This window comes from Pristis pectinata, chromosome 4 (assembly GCF_009764475.1).
Source record: "Pristis pectinata isolate sPriPec2 chromosome 4, sPriPec2.1.pri, whole genome shotgun sequence".
Lineage (NCBI taxonomy): Eukaryota > Metazoa > Chordata > Chondrichthyes > Rhinopristiformes > Pristidae > Pristis > Pristis pectinata.
In genome coordinates, this window is record NC_067408.1 from 89,202,275 (window position 1) to 89,226,647 (window position 24,373).

Consider the following 24,373-nt stretch of genomic DNA (forward strand, 5'->3'; position numbering starts at 1 on the left):
GACCTGTCCTAAGCCCAGCACATTGATGCAATTACGAAGAAGGCACGCCAGCACCTCTACTTTCTTAGAAGCTTAGCGATATTCAGCATGTCACCAAGTACTCTAACTTCCATAGATGCATTTTTGAAAGTATCCTGGTATGGCAATTCCAACGCACAGGAATGCAAGAGGCTGCAGGGAGTAGTGATCACAGCCCAGTCCATCACAGGCACAGCCCTCCCCACCATTGACAGCATCTACAGTAGACATTGCCTCAAGAAGGTGGCTTCTATCATCAAGGATCCCCACCATCCGGGTCATGCTTTCTCCTCGCTGTTACCATCAGGCAGGAGTACAGAAGTCTGAGGTCCCACACCACCAGATTCAACTTCTTTCCTACAACCATCAGGTTCTTGAACCTACCTACACAACCCTCAGCAATGGAGCACTACGGACCAACTCTTTGCACTACCATGGACTTGTCTTTGATTGTGTCTTTAATTTTTTGCACTAAGATTTTGTGTTTGCACAGTCTATCTTATCTTTTTTCACTGTATGGTATAATTTATGTATATATTACATACATACACTGTATGGTATAATTATATATATATATACTCTGTGTGTTGTCTGTACCTACTGTATGTGCCTCTGATGCTGCTACAGGCAAGTTTTTCATTGTACTGCACCTCATCACACTTGTGCACATGACAATAAATTTGATTTGACTTGACTACCCAATACAAGTCTTATCACTTACCCTCACCATTAAAAAGTCTTCCTACAACAACTTCCTGGGCATCACCTTTGACAAGAAATTCAAATGGACCAGCTACATGACAAATACAGAAATAAAAACAGATGTGAGGCTGAAGTGAGTGACTCACCTCCTGAATTCCCTAACTTTCATACCACCTACAAGGCAATGGAATACATTCCACATTCTGGGATGGGTGAATCTTCAACAACACTCAAAGTGCTCAATACCATCCAGACTGAGCAGCCCTTTCCACAGCCTAAATATTCGCTCCTTTTGTGAGCAGCATGTTGTGACCACAGGGTGCAGCATCTGCGAGATGCACTGCAACACCTTACCAAGACTACCATGACAGTTTTTACCAGACCTGTGACTCTTTCGTCTATAGGGACAGATGGGTAGGCATCATATGAATCATCTGAAAAAAATCTGGAATTATATACATCCTCTCTTACAAAAATGATCTCCAACTTCACTATCATTCTCAGATTTCTGCAGTTCTTCAGTTCTTGCCAGAATCTTTGAAGAGCAGAGTCTTTCATCATAATTTGAAGATAAGCCTCACGAGCTAATTGCTGGCAGCCAGGATGAGGGCTATATAGCCAGAACTATGTTGGTTGAGATTAGCTGTATGCAAGAGCCCTAATATTATGAGGTTCTGCCAATGCCATTAGAACCTGGTAGAAGCAAGTGAATTAGAAAATCTGAAAATTAACCTCCTACTTCCCACCCTTAAAGAATGTAAGGTATGAATTTAGGTCAGGGTTAGGGGTAAAGTGGATATTGCGGAAGGGAGTTCATATTAAATACTTGTAAATTAAATCCTGTGCAGAATAACACAATACTGGGTGAGGCTCTGTGTCTAGTGTTTGCCTATAATATGACAACAGTTGTTGATTTGGCAGTGAGCAATTTTCTACCTCTATTTGGATTAAGATCTTTCTGGAATATTTAACTAGGTCCTCACCTGCTACTGGGTAAAACAATGGCAAAGATTTAGAAATCAAGTTTCTTGTATTGGATTGTAATTTTTTAGTACCTTAATGATTTTAAAATGCGGTTAATATTTTGTCCAGATATTGTGGTTTGTTCATTTCTCCATTCTAGAATAAAAAAAACCCTTTGATTGCTAGGCAACACATTCCTGCAGTCTGAAAAACTGTTGCTGTGGGAACTTCATTAAAGGGTGCCAACTGGAGTCAGATCATACAATGAAGACTTCAAACCTATTTTCAGCTTTACTCCCATTGCAACCCCTAATTCCTCAACTCTTATACCAAAACTGGTGGTGGAAATCATGAGGAACCCATTTTGAGCTGAATTTAAAATGAAAGCACAGCATAGATTCAGGAGATATTTTCCTTGTTTTGAATTGTGTCTTTTTGCTATGTCAGTGATTTTAAAGTGCTTGTGGAGGCCATACAACTTTCTGGATACTTAACAGGCTGCTGGCAACAAACTGATTTCTTCTGGCAATTCCATTCTGGCTGGAGAAAATAGCAGCAGGAAGAAGCAGCAAACAATAACAAACTACATTTATATAGTGCCTTTATCACATTGACAGTTTGGCACCAAGACACAGGGAAAATGTCAGGCAAAATGACTAAAAGCTTAGTCAAAATGATTGATTTTTTAAGGAACATTGAAAAAGAAAGAAGGAGAGGTGGAGAGATTAAGAAAATTCCATTGCTCAGAGCCAAAGCACCATGGTGGAATGATAAAATTTAAAAATTAAATTTAAATCAAATAGAGCAAATAAATCAAATATCCATTTGCAAAAATCTCTTCCCTAAGCAACTATCTTCAGCAATCACTTAGGATCAGTAAGGAAGCAACTTCCTTCATCTTACCATGAAGGAAGATTTAGTATTGGATGCAAAATACAGGAAAAGTTAGAGACAGACATGCTCCTTTTGCCTTGCCTTGGGATTTCTAGATTTGCCCTGGTGATGGAGTCTGCAAGTAGAAAGCAGACCTTCTAACCCATATAAATAAAGTTGCAATAATGTATGGTGCGTCCACCTTATATTCTCCCCTCAAGAGATTAGACATCCTAAATCAATAGTACTAGGGCCCAGCCCTAATCCCATACAAATGAAGGCTATGTGAGAAGTCTAGCAACAAGAATAAGGAGCTCAGAACAAGGTTAGTATCTTCTTACCTTGTTAAATTGCAATTGGAGGCTTTCGTGCCGTTAGCTATATCTGTAAAGCTACCTTAGCCAGGAGAATGCCAACCTCTTATTAATGTAAATAAGGGATATAGGTTAGTATAAGGAAGAGGCAATGACATAACATTAGAACATAAAAAGTAGAAGCAGGAGTAGGCTATTCATCCCCTCAAACCTGTTCTGCCATTCAGTGATCTTATTAAGGGGCTGATTCGACTTTCTTATGTTAAATCCGAGCCTTTTTGGGTAATAAAGGAGAATCTTACAAGTGGCCAGAGTGTCCACCTGAATCAGGCACTAGGTGCCTTGAAAATGAAAACTGGGCTCCTATTGCTTGTGTTAAGATTGTATACCAAGAGGAACAAAGGACTGCAGATGCTGGAATCTAGGTGAAAAACACGATGATGCTGGAGTAACTCAGCAGGCCAGGCAGCATCCGCGGAGAAAAGCAGGCGGTCAATGTTTCGGGTCAGGACCCTTCTTCAGGACTGAAGATAGGAAAAGGGGAAGCCCAATATATGGAGGGAAAAGCAGAGCAGTGATAGGTGGACAAAAGAGGGGAAGTGGGGTGGGCACAAGGTGGTAAGAGATAGTGACAGGCAGGTGCGGGGGAGGAGGGGAGAGCAGATCCACTGGGGGATGGGTCAAAGGTAAGGAGGAAAAAAGAGGCGGCTGGGAAAGGAAAGGAGAGAAGAAGCAAGGTTGGGGGGGGGGGGTGGTGTTTGTGGGGAAGGGGGGTGGGGATTACCTAAAGTGGGAGAATTCAATATTCATGCCATTAGACTGCAAGGTTCCAAGTATACCAAATTTGTTATTATCTGTGTGACTTGCCTCATAATGCACTGACCAGGTGATATATATTGGGCCCTATATATTGGGCTTCCCCTTTTCCTATCAACAGTCCTGACCCAAAATGTCGACTGCCTGCTTTTCTCCACAGATGCTGCCTGGCCTACTGAGTTCCTCCAGCAGCATAGTGTTTTTCATCTAGATTCCAGCATCTGCAGTCCTTTGTTTCTCTAAGATCAGCCCTCATTCTTTTATGCTCCAATGAAAAGAAGTCCCAACTTGCACAACCTCTCTCCACAACTCAGTCCCTCAAGTCCTGGCAACATCCTCGTAAATCTCCTCTGTACTCTTTCCAGCTTAACGGCATATTTCCTACAGCAGGGTGACCAAAACTGAACACGGTATTCCAAATGTGGCCTTACCCAGATGTGCACTTTGTCTTGTACTTGGTCTTTAAGGAAGGCATTGGCATGTCCAAAGAGAGCAGCTGCAATTGAGGTAACTAACCTTCAGGTATGGGTACTGAATGTCGTGCCTTTTTCCAGTACAGCAGGTGGGGCACAACAGTCTTATAATGAGTCTGCACATTTCCCACTGCCTCCCATATTGGGGATGTAGAGGGTCTTGCAGCTCTGAAAAAGCAGGGGCCATGCAGAGGAAATTCTTGGCCAGTGCACTTTGTAGGGAGAGTAATGTGCAAAAGAATCCCTGAGAACAAATATCCAACCGTCAGTCAGGTATTTGTTCTGATATGTGTGTGGTTGTGTGGTCAAGGGATCATGAAGGAATAGGTTCTTTCTCTTTGGAACAATTAGGCTGGGAATATAAGACTGTTGTTAGAAAATAGCATTTCCAGCAATGTACCAGCAGTAACATTTTCTTTAACCTTTGCTTGCAATCCTGCTCTTTGAAGGGCATGGGTAATAATTGGCTGAGTGGCAAGTTACTTAGACAGAACACTCACATTGGTAGTTCTGAGCAAACTTTCTGTATCGCTTTTAAACTAGTTAATTTTTATTTTATAAAAATGGGGGAAAAATGAATGATTCATCAAAGTCATACGTTTTCCACTGTCACAGATGACTAACTTCCAGGAATAGCAATTCAATGTAGTTTACTCATATAACCCAGGCCGAGGGCCAAGATGGGACATGAGCAAATATTTTTGCAAGTGCATGATCAGCCATGTATCACAACATGCTCCTGGGTCTTGGATGACAGAGTGCAAGGAAGGAGCAACAGTTTAGCTGATCTGGAACTATCAGTTCAAGGACCACTAATAAAGCTTTCATATTCAGCCTCAATAAAGCTTTAATTTCAACTGAAATTCGTCAGGCTCCTGTGCTGAATGACTCACTGTCTCTTGAATAAGGAAAGAGGAATTCTTTAATTCAGATACTGCATACAGTTGAAACATTAGGACTGTCATTCATGTGAGAGCTCTTACATAAGAGAATCACTTCAAATATTGCCAGTGTTGATTGTCACTGTTCCTTCGATCGTAAAGAACTATGGACATACTTGTATATAGGACTGAACTCACATTCAGGATTCAGCTTCACTTTGACCGCATGGTCCTACATGTCCTTGAATCCCAACACATTACACTACATTCTTAAAAAATGATTGGTCATTGGAACAACAATATAATAGGATTTAACTAATCACTTTAACTGTGCAGTGAGCCTGAGAAAGTGGAATGAGGAATAGCTCTGTATATCTTGGACTCCATATTGAGATTGCAATGTACTTGACCTAATAGTTTAGAATAAAATACAGCAGATGCTGGAAATCCAGAATAAAAACAGGAAGTGCTGGAACTTCTCAGCAATGGGTATAGAGAAGAAAACAGCATTAACTTCTGAGGTAGAGGACTTGTTGTTTGGTTGAATTATTTCCACACAAAGTTGAGAGGAGAGCTGATTAAAGGGTCAGATATCATGAAGGATCTGGATAAATAAGGAGAATAATAGAGAGCCATTGGCAACAGAATGCAGAGCTTGCTTATGACCTGGAATTCTCTGAGTGAAAGGTTGGTGAAAGGGGATTTAATTGTGGCTTTCAAAAAAGAATTGGATAGGTACTTTAAGGAAAGAAAATTACAGGGCTACACAGAAAGAAGCAGGGAATGAAACTAGCTGGACTTTTATCTCATAAAACACTGGCAAACTCTGGTTGGATTGAATGAGCACCTTCAGTGCTGTAATAAATCTATTTATTCTGTGAGAAATCTAAAGACAACATGAAGATTTCTAAAAACTATCTGGGCTTGCAGTGGACCACAGGGAATCCTGTGCGAAATTGAATCCCCTATACTGAGAGCAGAGTTGCAAATACATTGCAATCACACAGCCATTTCTAACTGTTAAGTCAATCAGGGAGCCTCGAGATGAAGAAGCAGTAGGAGATGACATGAATCTCAGAGGTTGTGTATTTCTGTTTGCAAATATATAAAATTACAGATTTCCTTGCAAGGAAGCTTGCTTACCTGAATTTTGTTCAAAGATGCAATGTAAACAGAGCATTTTCAACACTAAGCAGCATCATTTAAAGTAGGAGTTTAGAACAGCATTGTCTTTCGATTTCAAAAGACATCAGAACTCAAGTCAATTTTTAACAATAATGTTTAGGCTAAGGATAACAGAGAAATGCAAATTCATAAAGGGCTGTGATCAAGTATATAAGGAGATTTTTTTTCCCCAGTGACAGGAAAATTGATAACCAAGGCATTAACTGACAAAAAAAGCCAGAGGTGACATAAGGGAAATAAATTCAGTGAGTTGCTGTAATCTGGAAGATACTGCCTGACAGGATGGAGGAGCAGATTCAGTAGTAATTTTCAAAATGAAAATTAAACTAATACTTGAAGGGAAGGTGCTGTCAAGGTAAGTGGGAATGTGCAAGGGTGGGGGTTTATTTGGATTGCTCTATGACAAGCATAATGTGTCAAATGCTTGCCTTTTGTGCTGTATCATTGCATGATTCTATATCACTTAACCAAATCTGTTATCAAATACAAAATAAAACCACCATATCAGTTTTTACTAGACTATTAATATATTCACTTTCAATCAACTTGCAGGTTATGAGTTCAGAAAAGCAACAGTGCAAACATCAAAACATAACACCAATCTGCTTCAGTCCTCTAGAGGACCATTCCAGTGCCTCCAAAAGATATTTCGATACGGTGTTAATGAGGTGGTGCAGTGACTGTTTTGGTCAGAGCCCCACTGGATAAAAATCACTTGTGACAGAGGCCTGAACTCTCAGTCACATCCAACCGAGCGTTAGGCATTTTTGTGCCAGGCCAGATTTCATGTTGGGGATAATTTGACTTTATATGATCACAAGTGCCTAGGTTAAGTTGATTTACCATCACATTAAACCAAAAGAAATGTGCTATGCTATCCAATTTTTAGGCATTGTGCAATCCACAAAAACACAATGTTTTTTTTGTTTTTGGTGTAAATTCAATTCAATTTGCAGTAGACACTTCAGATTCTTTTCAATATGGTTAACGTGATAACCGAAGGTTGTTATTCAATGGTAAAACGCTTCAGTTTTCTGGCAATTATTTGACATCTGAGTTTGGGCAAAGAGATGGAGAAGAATGTGATATATGGGAATTTGGAGCTATGTATGAATTTAGAGCAGATTTAAGTGAGGTGAAGAGATGAATATAAAATGTATGAGAGTTGGCATTATTGTAATACCATTGTCAGATAGGTACAGGTGGATTGCTAGTACCAAGACTTGTTTATACAAAATATGGTGCACTTGAATTTGGCCCACACAGGAGGCAGGGGGCTTTCTCAAAATTAGGGTCTCAATTAGACTGACAAGTCTGTTCAGAGGCAGTTAGTAGTCAATAGAATTTGGTGTGAGGAGGTAAGTAGAACCTGCAATATTCCTGTATCTCTAGTGCTTGTGACAGAGATAGATTTCTCCTCCAGTCTATTTTTGGGATATTAATTGAGGGACAAGTATTTGCCAGGATACTCAAGAGAACTCTATTTCTGATTCTAAATAGCAGATTTGACCTTTTTATGTGAGAGAGCAGATGAAACCTCTTCAAAAATTCCTCCAAAAAAAAAACACAGCTCTTCCAATGGTCTAGTTCTCCCTCAGTCCTGTTTCCAAGTGTGCTTGGATTATTCAACCAGCTTTTTGGTCTGGTTTAGGATTCGATCTTATAACCTCCTGACTCAGAGGCAAGGTGCTGCCTTTGAACTTAGGCCCATGCTTTCAATGAATGTAAATGCACATGAATGGAAATGAGAATGCTTTATGAATGAGTAGATTGATACTCCTGTCAAGGTTATTGTTTTCTTATTGATTCCCATGCAAATAAGTCTCATAGTTAGCTGAATAAACTGAAGGACTATTAGATTCTGAGAAAGGGAGAGGCTTCTCTACAAAAAGAAGAAAGAAATTAAGAGCATGAATCAACATAGCGTTGTCACAAGGCTTGGCATTGGCTCATCAGTCAACTTCTAAATTAGCAAAGAGTGCTGGGTGTGGCAGAGCTTGGGTTGGGGACATTTAGCTTTATAATAGGGAGAAATATCTCAGCATGTAGGACTTATAGATATGACAAGTCTTGCTCATCCGCTTAGGGGGTATATTCTTCTTTACTTGATGTTAAAAATTTACAAAAAGAAATAGTTGAGTTTGTAATGTGTGAAAGGGAAGGGGTTGGTGATGTGGGAACGTAGTTGAATAGCTAGTTCATAAAACTATTTGTTACAGTATTTAAAAAAGTTTCTCATGACACCGTGTGGTGGTTGTTAGCAATTACATGTTCCATGGCAGCATTTCTGACCAAAATGATCTAAATCTGATATCATAACCTGGAAGTTAAAAACAGAAGTGACCTCAAAATATCAATTCAGCCAAGTTGGCAAACAGAATGCATCCAATAGGCATTTCTTTCCATTCTATCCTATTGAAAAAAAATATAATCTAGCTCATACACCCAGCTTAAAGTTATAGGAGCAATGCAGGATGTAGAAACTTCTGTTAACTGGATAGGTCCTAGGTAGAAAATATTGCTCATTTGCTAAAGGTCCATGAAACTTCCAAGATTTCAGAGTGATTAGAGCGTTTCTTACATTAAATAGCAGAGGCACCTTTGCAGGTAAAGTAATATCTCCTTCTGCAGAAGAGTTTTCTAATGTGCATGGTGGTATAATTTTATGAATTTTTAGTGACTTTGAAAATATTCAGAACAGTTTGACCTCATTTCTGTTGTGATACATCTTGTCTGCAGTCATCTTACCTTCTATTATGTTTCCTAGTTAACCAGAAAATCACTTTAAAACAAAATAGTTGATTACACTTTGCAACCATTTTAATAACTGAGAAAATAGACATTAACTCAGAATGGAATTCAGATAAAGGGATTCTAAACTAGCTGCAAGCCACTTGAACGGGACATTTTTAATGCCAACCTTCCAGTTACTTTAGGAACCTTTGCACAAATTGTGTCTTCTGCCTTGTCTTCTCATTAAGATGTTCTAGGATAGCCTGAGATTAGAGTTTTTTTTTTAAGGAAATGCCTGCATGTTCTTGAAACTGTTTGTCAAACAGCCATTGCCGCAGGCTGATCGACTGGCATTTGGTTCCATTTTACACCTATGAATGGCATTTACATCTGCACAATAACATCTCTCTGGATGGGGAAATAGTGGGACTGAAACTTTGCTGGAGAGCTTGTCCCATCAGCCCTGCCTCTTTAGGGTGGAAGAAGACTTGGAATTGGAATTTTTGATTTTTATAGACAGCAAGTTACATGCCTCAGGGTTTGATGTTCGACCAGCTCCCATTTATTATGTTTATGAAGCATCTAAAGCAGCGTGCAGATAACTCATTTAATGAATTTAATTAATATTGCTTTCCACAAGTAGCTCAAGGCCTTAGAAAAATGGAAATAACCCTGCTTAATCTATTGACCCTAATGCAGTGAACAGAGGGAAAGGAGCAGGAGGGATAGATTGGAGATATGTCCATTCAACTCCTACCCAACAGAATCACAGAATGAGGCCATTTGGTCTGTCAAGTCTCTACTGTTCAATATAAGCAGCAAGGTACACTCCAGCATCACCTCCTCATAACCCTGAAAATCATTTCCTTTCAAACACTTACCCAACTCAGTTTTGAACAGTTGGATCTGCCTCCACTATTATTCCAGGCAGTGCAATACATGACCTAAATATTCAATGTTTAAAAAATAAGTCACTTTTGGTTCTTTTATCAATCACCTTCATTCCATGTCCCCTACTTCCTTACCCCTTCACCGATTGCAACAGTCTCCCTCCATCCTGTCCACAACTTTACGATTTTAAATAGCTCTATCAAATATCTTTGCACGCTCCTCTTCCAGGAAGGACAACCCCAGAATCTCAAATCTATTCATGTATCTAAAGTCTCTCTCATCTCTGGAATCATTCTGATAAATTTCTTCTGAGGCTTCTCCTGAACCTTTACATTTTTCTAAAGCATGCTGTCCAGAACTGCACAGAGTAGAACAGCTGTGGCGAAACGTATGGTTTATAAATAAATGGATGGAACCTGGATATGGCAAGTAACCTCCTTCATGTCCAGTAAAAACTCCTTAATTCACCAGATCCTGCATCCCAAATCGTGGTGAATCTTTTGTTGCCTTTGAGAAGGTACAACCTGGTCTTGACATAATCCAGGTCCCAACCAAGGCTGTGATGTTTTTGCTGAGATCAAGAGGAATCAAGCTGGGAGAACTCAAGAACTGTGGACTTTTTGCCTTGGAAACTTCAAATAATTATCAACATTTATCAATGATTAATGCCCAGTAGATGGAGCTTTGGTTTTTGATATGGTGTTCCCTTCAGCAATTGGGCAGGAAATTTTGTCCCAGGAATTATTTCCCACTAAAGACATTGAACTAAATGCACAGTATAAAGATATGGTATTTATTAATTGTTCCTGCTACGCTAACTCTTACAGTTTAATGCTGGTGGAAACCGATTGGAAAAAAGTGTAAAGAGATTAATAATAGGAATCAAGACCTAGTTAAATGCTAACTGTTTAAATTATGCAATTTAGTGATTAACTAGTGCAGTCAGCCAGAGAAATTATATCAAACTTCATCTATATTCCACATTTAATTTTGTCCATCTTCCCCTTGAACTAGTAAATGAAGTGAACATGCCATTATTGTACATAATGAATAGCTGCAGCATTTAGCAGCTACTGTGAATAGATGCACTTATTTAGCTTTTGTCTGAGAGTTGGCACATAATTCCTGATTTGCAATGCTATGCTTTGGTAATTATGACCACTGTATCACTTTGTTATTCTGAGGACGTGGAAGAAGATGTGTTTTTGATGATATCAAGCACTGCAGAGAGGATGAATTGTTAACCAATATTGTTAACCATATTGGGAATAACGGAGGAGGAGGAGGAATTTGATTGGGAATAAATTAAATCAATTGTTTCTGTAATTTTTTTAGTGCATATATACACCCATTATAGTTGCTGCTTCTGACATGTCACGTTCTGATTGTGCACAGTTGGGATTGAGATGCGGAAATATTTGTCTACTCAGAGTGGGGTGAACCGTGGGAGGCTGCAGAGGTGCAGCCATTGCAGTCATTTAAAACAGAGGTCGATAGATTTCTTAGTATTACAGGAATTAAGAGATATGGTGAAAACGCTAAAAAATGGTGCTGAGGTAGAATGAAGGAGCCAGCTTAGGATGCTCCTGTTTCCTATATTCTTATGTTATGATGACTTCCACTGGGCCTGCTCCAGACACACAGAGAACTGAGCCAGATAATGAATCAGATATTGAGAAACAACTACAAGCTTAAATGCAACCTCCAGCCATGAATAGACAATGTGATCATCCCTTCTGGGTGGTCAATGGTTTATAGCAGGTCAGCTGCTTGTTTTGCACCACACCCAATGTTTAAATATTGCCAGACTTTGCTGTGGTTGGGCATCTCTCCTTGGCTGGGCTCCGTACTGCTTCTAGAGAATCAGGCCTGGAGCCGAGGTGAGAAGGAATTGGGGCATTAAGGAAAAGGACAACATTGACAGGGGGTGGGGGCAAAACAAATGGGTGTTTGGGGCTTGTGGAGGGGGGTGTTGGAGTGAAGGGCTCAGGTATATGATTGACTCAGGGTTCAGTGCTGGTGGTTTCAAACAATGGGGATTCAAATGACTTTGTCACTGATGGGAGGCAAGCTCCTTCTGTACTATTTTCATTTGATGACCCCATTATCAATGTTCCTTCCCTTTCCCTGACTCCCCTACGTATACACCCAGAACTCAGAAAAAGGGATTCTAAACTAGCTGCAAGCCACTTGAACAGGACATTTTTAATGCCAACCTTCCAGTTACTTCAGGAACCCTTGCACAAATTGTGTCTTCTGCCCTGTCTTCTCATTAAGATGGGAACAGCATGTACTTAGTGGACAACTTGGACCAAGGAAGATTGATCCTTTAATGCCAATGCAGACCTCACTTTGCCATTTAAGATGTGCTTCAGTGTGAATACCCAGCATTATTGGACAGGCCTTATAGCTGCATGGCTGATGTCAATACATGCATTACATAGGATTTGAAGCCACTGTGCTTACCATCATCCTCCATGCCTATGCTCTTATACTCACAGAGAACACAGAAGATATTTATGGATTTGCACTAAGTACAACCTAAAGTTACATTTGATTTCAGATTAAATTCCTAAATTGCACCATGTAAAAATCTTGAACCCTACCCATTCTTTCCCACCCCCCCCCCCCCCAAGAAGCATAGATCAGGCTTTGTTCCTTGAAATAGGAAGTGTACCATTCCCCAGCACTAGAAGGCCTTAGTTTGAAGAGCATAAAAATGTTTGCAGATGTCAAGACCCTGCCCTTTGTTCAGTCTGCCTCTGGAAACAGCAATCAAACCAAGACCACATTTTGTGGGAAAGCCTAATCTGTAACACAACACAGGAAACGACCATAATATTTTAAAGACAAACTCCAGACATTCATGATGGTTTTTTTTTGGAAGGAATAGTCCCAATCCCAATGCCTGATTTTAATTTATTTGTAATTTTGCATCTGAAGATTAAGCCCATAAGTGGAAGAAATTATAAGAGGAAGGCACATCCAAAAAATAAATAAAGCCAGCTCTTCCTCACCGTCACCTTTCTAGACTCCACTTCTGCCTCTGATTTGACACAATGTTTTATTTTGACTTTCTTTATGAAATGAGATATTTTCTCTTATAAATATCGAGCAAGGAGACTTCCACCCTTCCTCATGGACGGCTGACAGCATCCAGAATAGTTTTGTTCTGCGTATGGAATTGTTGAAAATATAGGAAAACATGAGTTGCATCCCGTTTTCTCCATGTTTTTCCTCCCACTCCACAGGTCCACTTTCTTTATGAAAAGAAAAGATTTTATTCAATGTTCAGCGGGTTTGTTGCAAAGAGCACAACAATTAATCATGTGACGCTCTGCAATCCAACCTGGCTAAAGCTCCAAGAGTTGTCCTCTCGTGCTGCATGATGCACCACTTGTAAAGTCGCTGGAGGAGGAAGTGGGAAACACAGTGGAGCTCCTAGAGCTGCTATCTCACAGCCCCAGCCACCCAGGTTCAATCCTGTCAATGGGCGCTGTCAGTGTGGATTTGCATGTTCTCCCTATGACTGTCAGTTTTCTCTGGATTCCTCCCACATGACAAAGATGTGTGGATTGGTAGGTTAATTTGCTACTGTAGGTGGATGACAGGAGATTTATGGACATGTGAGAGAAAAATTAGGCTGCAGGGGAATTAGCGGGGGAACAGAATTCATGGGACCACTCAGAGTTGGCACAGAATTTTTGGGTCAAGTTGCCTTTATATCATAAAAAGTATGAGATATGAAGAAGGTCACTACATGAATCAACAAAGAACAGGCAAAGAACAGGGCTGACCCAGCAACGTATGATTAAGTCAGCACTAGAGGTACCCAATGTCATATCCCAGCACCTTTGTCAAAACTTCACCAGCACTGACTTGCAAGGTCCTGACTTGGCTTCTAGTTGGCTATTGCCTTGTTTATACACCTTGAGTGGAGTTTTCTTTCTTCTGCCCAAAAGCACGTGTGGTTTTCTGCATGAGGAGAGCATCTCACTCGACAGTTTAAATGTTTGGAGAGCAAATTATAATGACACTCTCACAACCTACCTTAAGTTACAGTAAAACCTACCTTGAGTTTACAATTGTAAAATACCTAGGGAAAGCAGGCACTTGTAAGCCTCATTTTAAGACCACACTTGATTTACACAAAGTGAAACCAAAGCACTGCAACGATTCAGGTTCAGACTTGCATGTATTGAAGTAGTTTTTCTGTAGGCTGGTAGAGTATTTTTATAGATCGTACATTATCTTCAGCATTTCTAAGAAGAAAAGTATTTGGAAAACTTAAGATCTTCTGCCAAGTTTGTTAAACCCTTCAACATAATCTTCAACGGATGCCTCTTTTGCTCTAATACAGAGTTAGGATCTCAGTGCTGCATTAAATTTTCAATCATTCCTGTGGCGAGGATGTCACTGGCAAGTTACTGTTCATCCCCAAAAGCCCTTGAGCAAGTGGTGGTGAGCTGCTCTTTTGAATCTCTGCAGTCATGCACTGCAGGTCCTCCCACAATACTTCTGAGAGCTCCAGCAGTAGTACTGGAATGGCAAGTCAGGATGACGTGCGAACTTAAAGGCGCTGGTGTTCCCCTGCACCCAGGCTCCTTCTGTACTATTTTCATTTGATGACCCCATTATCAATGTTCCCTTTCTTTCCCTGACTCCCCTACGTGTACACCCAGAACTCAAGAATCTTGTGTCTTTCTGAGGACCATGATTAAACACCCTTTACCAATCATATTGGATGAACCTGAAAGCAGATTTTATTTTCCTACCAGAAAACATTTGCAAAACTAGCTAATGACTGTAAATTCACTGGCTATAAGAGTCATATCGAGTGGCATTTCCCTGTGTCAACAACGGCAAGTATAGACTTTTGTTTGTTCAATGTGCAAGCTTAAGCACTGCAATGAGATATACATAAACTGCCCTGATTGCAATGATATTTTAAGTATAGATCCGTCTTTTCAAACACAGTCCGCGAGTGAAAGATATCAATGATTATTTCATCCAAAGTTGACCTGAATGAGCCTTTGGATATTTTTGTGTTTAAAGTTTAGATAAAGAGTTATACCAGATGCATAGTTTCATTTTTTAGCTTGGGTGTTTGTCAGTCATCATCATTTAATATACTACCAGATTGTAACATGATGTGAGCTGAACGCATAAAGCAATTTGCTCAAATATTCCAATCCCCCAATGTTGCTCAAGCTTACTTGTCCTTGCTGGTTTAGTGTTGTGCTGGTGAGTAAGCCTCCAGACCATTATAAAACACTTCTAGTCAATTCAAGGCTTTAATAAAGCACAGGTGCTGGAGATTTTAAATGACCTCTGAAAAGACAAATGGGTTTTGCATAATTGCAGTACATGAGGTTATTTAGGAAGAAATCTCTTCTTAAAGTTTTTTTTAAATTGCAGCATTTACCAAAGGAACTTGAACTCTTATACACGATGACCAGAATCAGTTTTACAATTCAATCTACCCCAAAATAACAAGGTTTGAAGCTTTTAGTCCAAACAACACTACTTAGTCCAAGCAACAACACTAGTGTTACTGAGATTTTATTCAGCTATATTGGCGACAGCAAATTTTCGAGTCATTTTATCTTTCCACAATGGCTGGTTGACTGCCAAGATATCTATTGCCTTATTGGATCCAATAACAAGGAAGGAATGTGATTTGATGAGGAATCAGGTAACAATAAGTTGGAAATGAGCAATCATTGAAGATGCAACAAAAGGAAAGTCAACAAATTAACTCAGCACATTTCATGTGCTTTTACTTAGCTTTAAATTCTCTTAAACACACAAACTTCTTCCCAACTAATATTTAGATTTTTGACACAAAAATGTCCATAACATCAGTCAAATCCTTGTTGCTAATGAAGTTCAACCTCTGTGAACAGAGGCTGAAAGTTGAATTTCAATTAGAATATGCAATATAGTTTTTGAAACATTTTAATTTAATATTTGTTTTCATTAGAGTTCCTGACACGGCAGAGAATCAGCTGACTGTAGACCAGGATCTAACCCTGGGGAGATAGAACTAATCCAGAAAATTCAAATTGAATGAATTGAAGCTCTGTCAAGGTGTAGTAATTAATTTTCTAATATCCTTCCTCTGAGATGTTAGATGCAAAAGCACTGTCCAGCCCACAGTAAAAGAGAGAACAAGGTTTTTTAAAAAAATGTGTTATACCTGGTGCATACCTAAATACATAAAGTCGTACAACTTGCCAATCCACATTAAAGTGTGCTCATTCCAACAGCAACGACAGGCTGCGAGGATTTTGTTTTTGTGGGGGTGGGGGTGGGGATGGGGTGGGGTGGGGGGGTGCTTGAAAGTATTAAGAGATGAGGAAAGGTGCAAGCCAGCATGATTTCATTGAACAGAGGAGCCAACCAGAGGTTCTGTCTCCTACCTTCATTCCTGGGCTACTCCAAAATGGCTTAGAATCTTGAAGGGCTTCAGTAATCTGTGTTTCAGGCAAGACGCGAGATTGCTGGAATCTAATGGAACACATCTCAAAGGATGATTGGAATTTTAATGGAGTAATGTCATATGGGCAAACTTGATAAGGCACTATATGGGAAACCTGTTACATTAATTGATTGAGCACAGAATGGTAGCTCTTGGCACTAATCAGAAATCATGCAGCATGTTGCCAAAAGCTGAATTTTCTCAAAATTTATTCCAGAAACTCATTAATACATGAATAAAATTAATAGAAAATAGATTTGGGGAAAGAAATCTGACTTGAATTTTTTAAACTATGGAAGTGACTTTGTGTTGATCAAGATTAATATGGATCATCTGTAGAGTTTGCACTATTAACAGGAATAGCAGATTTTTAATGGTCATAGATTTCAGTTTAAACATTGGTATGAGATAAGAGTTTTGCTTATTCAAGAACAATAATAACAATGTGTGTTTATATACCAGCATAAATGCAACAAAATGTTCCAGGCACTTCAGAGGAGTGTTATCAGTTACATTTTGTCAATAAGTCACAGACGGTAAGACTGGGATAAAATGGATCAGCATCAAAGTACCATCTTAAAGGAGGAAGAGAGGTGGAAAAGTTTAGGGAAATATTTCCAAACAAGGGTCAATGCTGCTGAAGGCACAGCTGCCAATGGTGAGAATTTAAAGGAAATGTGGATTGTCATGGAATAGACTTGAAGAACATCACTGGACATGGTGTAGATGGTGCCAAAATGTACAAACAGGAATCAATCTGCACATGTGGGCTATTTTTTAAAACAAACTTTAATCATAAAGAAATGCATCAAAGTTCATATTCTCCTCAAAGCTCAATATGATATTCACAAACAGTTAAGCATTTATATCTGACCATAACCATCAAAGTTCATTGAATGCTTTAAATAAGCCGACACTTAAAACAATTCCAAATATTGAGATGGAGGATTGAAGAGGATACATTAACCACTGTCCTGGAAGTTATGAGGAATTGATTGCACCACCTCAGTATCTTGTGAAAGAGAATGGAATTAAGTCTGAGACAATTGAAAGTGCCAATGTGTGAAATTAAGTCTCACAGTATAGTGAATAATCAGTGATGATGATCTGTACAAACCAATTATTGCCAGTCATGATTTGCTTGTGAGGAATAGTAGTTAATTTCAAGATAAGACCATAAAACCACAAGATATAGGAGCAGAATTAGGCCATTTGGCCCATCGCTCCACCATTCAATCATAGCTGATTTATTTTTCCCTCTCAACCCCATTCTCCTGCCTTCTCCCCGTAACTTTTGACACCTTTACTAATCAAGAACCTATCAACCTCTGCTTTAAATATACCCAATGACTTAGCCTCCACAGCCACCTGCAGCAATGAATTCCACAGATTCACCACCCTCTAGGTAAAGAAATTCCTCCTCATCTCTGTTCCAAAGGGACGTTTTTTATTCTGAGGCAGTGCCCTCTGGTCCTAGACTCTCCCACTACTGGAAACATCCTCTCCACGTCCACTCTATCCAGGCCTTTCAATATTTGGTAGGTTTCAATGAGATCCCTCCCCCCCCACCTCCCTCATCCTTCTAAGCTCCAGCAAGCACAGGCCCAGAGCCATCAAATGCTCCTCATACATTAACCTTTTCATCCCTGGGATCATTCTCATAAACCTTCTCTGGACCCTCTCCAACGCCAGCACATCCTTCTTTAGATATGGGGCCCAAAACTGCTCATAATACTCAATGTGGTCTGACCAACACCTTATAAAGCCTCAGCATTACATCCTTGCTTTTATATTCTAGTCCTCTCAAAATGAATGCTAACATTGCATTTGCCTTCCCTACTACTGACTCAATCTGCAAATTAACCTTTATGGAATCCTGCACTAGGACTCCCAAGTCCCTTTGCACCCCTGATTTCTGAATTTTCTCCCCGTTTAGAAAATAGACCACGCCTTTATTCCTTCTACCAAAGTGCATGCCCATACACTTCCCTACACTGCATTCCATCTGCCACTTCTCTGCCCACTCTTCCAATCTGTCCAAGTCCTTCTGCAGACTCCCTGCTTCCTCAACACCACCTGCCCCTCCACCTATATTTGTATCATCCTCAAACTCGACCACAAAGCCATCAATTCTGTCATCCAGATAATTAACATATAACGTGAAAGTAGCGGACCCAACACCAACCCCTGCGGAACACCACTAGAAGCCAACCAGAAAAGGCCCCCTTTATTCCCACTATTTGCCTTCTGCCAGTCAGCCAATATTCTATCCATGCTAGTCCCTCTCCTGTAATACCATAGGCTCCTATCTTGTTTAGCAGCCTCATGGGCAAATAAGTTTCCAGATAGAACTAGATAGTTTCTAGTTTGATCAGTAAAAATGAATGCAGCCTTAAAACCTTCATAACCTGCTCTGATGAGATGTAGAAACAGAAACGCAGAAGCTCAGGCTCCAAAGAGGAGCAAATGTTTCAAAGTTCTTGCCATTCTGATCAGGAAGTTGGCCAGGAGCTCGTTAATGCTGAGCTTCAGAGATCATATCCCTTCCATCATCAAGATCACTTAATTCTGCCACTGTAACGTTCCACACTGCCTCAACTCATCCGCTGTGGATTCATCATCCATGCCTTATCTTCCTCTGGACTTGACTGTTCCAGTACACCCCCCATTTGGCCTCCCTCACTCCACTTTCTACAAACTCAAAGTCATTCAAAAGGCTGCTGCCTGTGTCCTTACTTGCATCAAGTCCTGTTCAACCACCATCCTTGTACTTGACAACTTATCCATTTAAGTAACACCCTAACTTTAAAATCCTCATGCTTCTTTTCAGATCTGTGCATGGTCTCAGCCCTCCATATCTCTGTGACCTATGACCCTCCCAGATTTTTACAATCTTCTGCTTCTGGTTCTTGAGCATCTCAGAGCTCAGTCCGTGTACTGTGGGCAGACCCTAAGCTCTGGTTTACAGTCTGTTTCCCAAGAATACAAGCTGGATGTGGTCATCTTTTTCCTGTATTTAACCTCAACATGATCCTCAATAGGGCTGATGTAACACTTCACATCGACAGTCAGGAAGGCAGATTTTGATCTTTTCCCCACCCCCCAATTGGAACGTCTGACTTGTTTGCAACTTCTTTTTCCGGAACTTCTGCTCCTCTCTGTTTTCCTTAGTGTTTTCTTTTTCAGTCAGTTAAACTATTTAGTAGTTGCAGTATTTCCACCATTAAGTGGCAGAAGACTAGGCCCTAAAGAACAGCTGTACTGATGAAGTGTCACCTAGTTGTTAAACTGTGGAAATTTCCAGATGTTCATATCCTACATAGCCAGACTGAAGCAATCCATGCAATTTGCTTAGAGCATAATGATTCATGCAGGAGTCTGGAGACTGGTACAGTTATGGAAGTAAGTTTAAATAACAAGCTTATAAAAAAAATCTGGCCCTTTAACAAGTGGTAACACTCCAGAGATATTGAGAAATATAAAGGCACAATGCTTTTGTTGTTATACACAGGAAATATTTCAATAAAGCCTTGAAAACCACCATCTAACTCTTGGGCCACGTTGAAGCTGAAAGAAACTATGGAAACTGATTTTGCAAAGACTTTATTTGACAATACATTCAACATACATTCTGTGGTTTTGTAATGCAAGCTTAAGGTATTGTTTCAGAATTTGTAAAAGATACTATTCAAAAGTAGGGGGGTATTTTATCTGTAAATGAGGTTTCATTTGAGCAACAAACCACATTCTTTGTGGATGTTTTGGCAGACTGAAATATATTTAAAAAATCTTGCAATAGTTGAGTGAAATGACCTTTCCTTCTTTATGCTGGTTATTACTAAGATAGGCAAGAATCCTACACATGGTTTTCCCATTTTTCTTAAAGCAAAGTAAATGGTTAGAGATAAATCCCAATAAATTAACAGCAAGTTAATGTTTTAAATTAATCTATTAAGTCAATCTCCTGATTGACTTGGACCACATACCTTCACCTCTGAGACATTGCCCAACTCTGTCCCTTTGGCAAGTGCAATGCTCATCCACGCCTTTGTTATCTCTAGAATTAATTATTCCAATATACTTCTGACTGGCCTCCCATCAGTGACTCTCAATGAAACAGCAGGGTCTCGTCCAATAATGTGTCAAAGTCTTAAAGGTGCAGTAACACTTACGTACAATATAAAATCCAAACTCTGAACTTCCACCATCCTTTTAATCCACAACCCCTATATTTGCTGATCTACAGAGAATTGTGATTAAGCAATACTTCAATTTAAAAATCTTGACATTATTTGCACAGCCCTCCATGGCCTTACCCCTACTTATCCCTGTAACCTGCAGCTGCCCCACTGCTCTCAGAGATATCAGTCTTCCAGCAGTTTTTTATTGATCCACTATTGACTGTTATAACTCCAGATTTGGAATTTCCTCCCTAATTCTCTTGGGAAAAGGGAATGCTTTTGAAAAGAGAGGGAACATATTACGGGGGGAATATAGCACAGGGAGGGCCAAAGGAATTTTCATGCAGAAACTGGAAATCCTGTTGATTCTTGATAACACCAGCTTGTCCAGCTGTGCATCAACCATGGCTACGACCCCTCTCCTTCCTTCTCAATAGCCAAGACCACAAGCTCAACTTCCAGCTTATCCTGGTGCAAGAGTTTCCTCTCTAGCACAGGCGAAGTAACACAGCAACCAAAAAACAGAACTGATCTGTCAAGGCATTAGAGAGTGCTGCTATATCTATACCAGTCATACTTGTCATCAGACCAATGATGCCCACTTTCCCTGCCACTTGTAGGGGTTCTGAATAGCCCAGCGGTCTTCATCAACTCTTTCTCCTTCTTCACTTAGTCGACAATGAACTATCACAAGATGAAAGCATCATGGTCACTGCTGGGGTATTTTGAATTGGTCTGTTGTAATAGCTTAAGATAATTTGTACGTTGACAAATTGAAATCCTGCATGGTTAATGTACGCACAAAACCTGTCCGAGACTACGCCTATAATGGTGCAGTCATGGACGTCTAAACATTTGGAGGTTCAGTCACCTGCTTAACAGGTAATATATTTGGATTTCTGATGCTCGGGGAAAACACGGAGGCCAGGTGTGGTTGGGCAGTATAACTTAGTGACTCCTTCCTCACTCAATCATAGGGGGTTAGCCCCCCACCTTCTTATTCTGGCTTCTGTCCTCTTCCTTTCCAGTCCTGATGAAGGACCTCGGCCCAAAACGTCGACTGTTTATTCCCGTCCATGGACGTTGAGTTCCTCCAGCACTTTTTGTGTACTGCTCCAGATTCCAGCATCTGCAGAATGTTTTGTGTCTGCAAGGGGTTAGCCAGGTTTCTGTTGAATGGCCCGATTGTTGTGCTTGGGTAACAGTGTGTCATTCCTGAGACCCATGTGCCTCAGGTGCAAAGCACATGCACCTCTTTCTCCGTGTAGAATTCCTATTCCTTTTCCACAACCAGCACATCCATTGGCAGACCCAAGGGAAGGCCCGTGCTGGGCACTGAGCTTGCAAATACATGGTGGATGGGTGACGATAAGATGCAGCTGTATGGGTGCAGCAAACATGCTGAAATACTGAGAAACAGCAGCAATCAGTCCAGTCCAGTCATCAGAGTCACCAGTCAAAGTGCTGGTCTCACAAAGTTCATCTGAAGCGTCAATCAGGTCTAATCAGCAACTGAGTGATCAGAATCTAATGGGCAAACACATTGTTCTCTAAATTGTTCTCAGGTCACACATAGCACTGGCAAGGTCACATTATTGCCCATACTCTCTATTGACCCGAGAAGGTGCATTTAAGGTGAGAGGGGGTAGGTTCAGAACAGACATGAGGGGGTACGTTTTTTTACTCAGAGAGTGGTGGATGCCTGGAATGCGTGGCCTGATAGGGTGGTGGAGGCAAATTCATTGTGGGCTTTTAAGAGGAAGTTGGATGGGCACATGGATGAGAGGAAAATAGAGGGATATGGGTATTCTGTGGGTAGGAGGGACTAGCTATGTCCGCACAACATTGTGGGCAGAAGGGCCTGTTCTGTGCTGTACTGTTCTATGTTCTATGTTCTAAGGTGAGGGAGGATTGCTTATGCTGAAATAAATGTCACTTCCCTGACTGGAAATTCGAACTGAAAACCTCACAACTAATTCACACTGACATAGCAACATTGAGGAGTAGGGGGTCAGGGTCACAGGTGACAAACTTTTCACATGCAAGAGGTTAAAAGTGTGCTAAGTGATAGAAATAGTGATAGGCTGCAGTGAGAAGACATGTTCAATTCACCAGTTTATTGTATAGGGTCGCAGGGAGTTGTTCAATTATCTTTCTTATATGTTTATAAATGTCATTTCCCTGAAATGATGACAATGGTGTTTTGATTTAGAAAGTGGTTCTCTAAGAATAAGCCAGGAATCATGAAAAGCTTTATTGCAGTCCACACATGGAGGACAAAACTTCCATTGAAATAATTTGTTTAGGTTCACCTGCCTGATTTAATCTCTCCTGGGCTTCTATGCAACAGGAAATTAACCTTCAACAATGTCCTGTTATCATCTATGCTTGAGAAGCCTTTATAACCTACAAACAATACAGCAAGTCAGCACAGATTTGTCCTCTTTGTCTGAATGCTTTATAGATCAGGACTGGGAATGTTCATTAATGATTGTACAATGTGCAACTCCAATCACTGCTCCTCAGCAAATGAAGTAGCTCATGCCTGCATTCGGTAAGACCTGGACAAAATTCAGGCATGGATTAATAAGTGGAAGTAACATTCGTGCCAAAAAAGTGCCAGGCAATGACTATCTCCAACAAAGCAGAGACATGAGGGACTGCAGATGCTGGAATCTGAAGCAACAAACAATCTGCTGGAGGAACTCAGGGCATCGAGTGGCATCTGTGGGAGGAAAGGAACTGTCGATGTTTCGGGTTGAAACCCTGCATCAGGACTGAGAGTGGAGAGGCGAGGTGTCCCTTCTCCTCCAATTTGCTGTGCCAGTATGGCCTCCCAAAACCTTTTCACCGTCTGCAAGACATATAAGGAGTGCGATGGAATACTCTACACTTATCCAGTTAAGTGCAGCTCCAGTAGCACTCAAGAGTATTGGCACTATCCAGGATAATGCGAACATCACCCACCTACCACCTAAGCATTAATTCTCTCCATAACCTGCACACAGTGGCTTGAGTGTGTACCATCCACAAAATATAATTCAGTTACTCACCTAGGCAATTTTGACAGCACCTCTCAAATCCGCAACTATTAGTAGGTGATGGGAATACCGCCATTTGCATGTTCCCCTTCAAGTCACGCATTATTGCTGATCCTTTGTCATCACTGGGGCTAAATCCTAGAACTTCCTCCCCAATAACACTGTGGGAGTACCTTCACCAGGACTGCAGCTGTTCAAGGTGACACACCACCATCTTTAATTAAGGATGGACGATAAATGCTGCCCTAACCAGTGACTCCTAGATACCAGAAAAATGGACAAGCAAAATTAATTGTCAATGACATGTGATCCTATTGAAACAGGAGGCTTGACAGGATAAACTCTGAGGGGATGTTTCCTCATGTGGAAATCTACTACTGGGGGCAAAGACTCAGAAACAGTGAATACTCATTTAAGATGGAGATGATGAACAAGTTCTTCTCTTAATGGGATGTAGATCTTTGAAATTCCCTACCTCAGACAGCTGTGGAGGCTGAATCATTGGATACATTCATAGCCGAGGTAAATCAAGTGATAAGCCATAATCTTCTTGAATGGTGAGGAAGGCTTGAAGGACTCTATGACCTACCCTTGCTCCTACATGTTATATTCTTATATTCTTAACATCAAACCTGACCAAGCTGATCCTGGTCTCACTAGCCACCGTCAAGTACAGTGGCTGGATGGGTTGACATTCAAACAGACTGCTTTGTCCTGGATGGTGTCAGGTTTGCTGAGTGTACCTGGAACTACACCCAACCAGATATGCGCAGAATATTCCATTGTGCTCCTGACTTGTGCCTTGGAGATGGTGGAGCCAG

The 24,373-nt window shown here is 40.5% G+C and overlaps 1 long non-coding RNA gene across 4 annotated transcripts in view; it reads left to right on the plus strand.

Moving 5' to 3' along the window:
* Window positions 1–24,373, plus strand: part of LOC127569968 (uncharacterized) — a 77,699-nt gene that overhangs the window by 44,542 nt on the left and 8,784 nt on the right. For 2 of the 4 annotated variants that reach the window (XR_007956277.1, XR_007956278.1), the window contains exon 5: window positions 15,833–15,939. This is a non-coding gene — a long non-coding RNA (uncharacterized LOC127569968). Of the gene's footprint in view, window positions 1–115; window positions 713–15,832; window positions 15,940–19,841; window positions 19,988–24,373 lie in introns of those variants that run through there. The other 2 variants (XR_007956276.1, XR_007956275.1) reach the window with 2 other exon arrangements.